Here is a 2991-nt window from a genome sequence, read left to right as displayed (position 1 = left end):
AAAAGAATACCCTTGTAGATTAGGATGTTGCCCAGATATGACTTTGTGCATCACAGACGATGCGACCCTTCTGTCTCCTTGCTCGTAAACCATTCTTTTCATCTTCTCCAAACTTTCCGAATCGTACACACCACTCTCCATAAGACTTGGCAATGGCGTGTATGTCCAACTCGTCAATATATCAGTGGTTAGTTGTTTTGGTGCGGTAGTTTCTCGTATTTGTTGATCAGTAGTGTACCATCGTCCTCCAATCGTAAATTTGGCTGGTAATAAAGGAGTACAATCGATTTCAGTACCTCTTAATTGAAGGATTCTCGTCACCGGTGCCATAAACATGGATCGATTGTTGTATTTCACCGGGATTTCTTGGTAACAATCTGGTTTACTTTCGTATGTTACGTATACTGGTTTGCACTCTAAAATGTAGAGGACCTCTGCAGCTACTATAGCCGTGTAGCCAGAACTTTTTACTATATTGGAGACAAATTCGTTAGGACTGACTCGTGCTAAGGTGAGCTTGGTTTCTAATAGTGCTTTATCTATCTTGCACATTTCCGTCATTACTGTGGTATATACCTCATTTATCTTTTGTCCGAGGTAATTTTCAACAAGAGTAATTTTTGAGTTGAAATAGGTAAACAAGTCGAGGTTGCTACCAACGCTTGCTTTTCTGTTGAAAGGAGATTTATAGCCGTTTGACTCCAATACAAAAACTCTCGGATGATCTGTAAGGTAACCGTCAAATCCACATATCTGGGTTTTTTCTCGGGCTCTGATCGAAAACATATGTGTATCTGCTAGTAACGTATATACTCCACTTGATCTTTGTTGAGTTCCATCGTTGTCAACAGTTTTGTTGACTGTTCCTTCGTAAATGGTTTCAAATTCTGTCTCCACACAAAGTTGTCCCATGTCTACCTCCCAGGTCATGTAGCCCAATTCTGCGTCGAGACACCTCCCAGTAGTATACGCGCACGCGATACCTCTTCTTAAATTTACTTGGTTATTTTCGATATCTGCAACTGCAGTATAATCATGCAAGGCTATTTCATATTCGTAATAAACTAAAGCGTTTTCCCATGTGTAACTTGAAGTACTGAATACTCCTCCCTTACAAGATGTGCCTTTCAAGCTACCTGCTATTACTACTTTTCCTCTTGTGGTACTATTTTGTTTCAATTCTAATACTTTATGGTTATCCGTTAAAATTATTGTACCTGTTAATTGAGCTAAGCGGCAATCATCAAGTTTGAATTCCTTTACAATGTAAGCGTAGCCATGCTCGTAATCAGAGGTGTGGGAAAATGCTCCGCAGTGTCTAATCGATCGTTTAATTATCACCTTGCACTGAAATATATGGACGCTTGTTTTTGGACTCCTTTGTAAGACTTGAATCCTGGTTTCTTTAGTAGTTAGATTTCTTGTAGGCGGTACGCATGACGCTACATCCATCAAAGAGTAGCTCGTGATATTTATATCATTGTTTGCGCAATCATACGCAATCAATCCTTTCATTTCTGATCCAAGTATTGAGGTGGCACAAAACATCAGTACTAACATCGTAATAGTTTGCCAATTAAGATTCATTGTATTTGTTTTTTTCTTCTTTGTGTATTTAAATGACTCTTCCATTGGTCTTTTAGTTTGATCATGTTGAAGCAAATGTTCCTTTGGTTCAACATTTACAGCAGCTATTTTCACTGCTGGACGTTTTAAAACGGAATTTTTTGTCTTAATTGTCACCGATCTAACTTGTCCATCGGGTGCTGAATACACCTCAAGAATTTTTCCCTTTAACCATTTCCCTGGCGGTGCATTATCGTCAGTCAGTATCACGATTTCACCTTCTTTTAATGGTTCTACCTTGTTTGTCCATTTATTTCTTTTGATTAAAGTGGGCAAATATTCTCTCTTCCATCTGTCCCAAAATATCTTTGAAAGATGTTGAATTCGCACATAATCCTTTCTACTCAAAGCTGTTGTCGTCATTGGATTTGGGGGTACGTCTTCGGCTGATCTGCCGATTAAAAAGTGAAATGGTGTTAATATTTCATCTTCATCTGTGGTTAACGGAATATCCGTTAAAGGCCTTGAGTTGATCATATACTCTATTTGAATTAGCGTAGCTCTCAAAGTTTCAGGAGTAGGCTTCCTGTGTTTCCATTCTTCAGCCATGAATCGCAAGGCTTTTTTATTATTTGAATCAGCCTTTCCCATGATCCTCCAAAATGAGGCGCTGAAGGGGGATTGAAGTGCCAATCAATTTGATATTTGGTAGCAGCTTCTTTACCCATTCTTTGATCAATTTCATGAACTAGAGTTTTTAGCTCCTTTTCAGCACCTACAAAATTTGTACCGATATCACTGTACAAATGAACTATTTTTCCCCTGCGGTGCTGAAAATTCTTAAGACACACTAGAAAACTGTCTGTGTCTAATTTTTCTGCTAATTCGATGTGCACTGCCCTTGTAGACATGCATGCGAAAATTGTACCCCATCGTTTTTCTATGGATCTTTTAACCGCTACCTCCAAGGGACCAAAATAATCTACCCCAGTATGCAAAACGGAGGATTATACGGTTGAGATCTAAACGGTGGCAGTGGTGCCATAAGAGGGGCTGCCGGCCTCGCTGAGCGTAAAATACATTTTTGACAACAACTTTTTACGAGTCTCAGTACTAATTTTAATCTTACTATCCAAAATGATTGCCTTATTGCAGCAATAACGACATTATCCGCTTGATGCAGATATTTTTCGTGATAGTGGCGCACAATAAGCCTAGTGATTCTTGACTTTTGAGGAAGAATGATGGGCTTGCGAGTGCTATCAGCAATCGTAGTTATATTTTCAAGACGCCCACGTGACCTCATCACACCATGCTCGTCTAGATATGGCATTAAACACCGCAAATGACTCCTAGTTGATACTTCTCGCCCGTTTGTAAGATCCTTCATTTCATCAGGAAACTTTTCCCATTGCGCTCTTTTAT

Source organism: Anopheles merus, unplaced genomic scaffold (assembly GCF_017562075.2).
Source record: "Anopheles merus strain MAF unplaced genomic scaffold, AmerM5.1 LNR4000335, whole genome shotgun sequence".
In the NCBI taxonomy this organism is placed as follows: domain Eukaryota; kingdom Metazoa; phylum Arthropoda; class Insecta; order Diptera; family Culicidae; genus Anopheles; species Anopheles merus.
The sequence above is the reverse complement of the archived record's forward strand: the minus strand, read 5'-3'. Positions refer to the sequence as shown.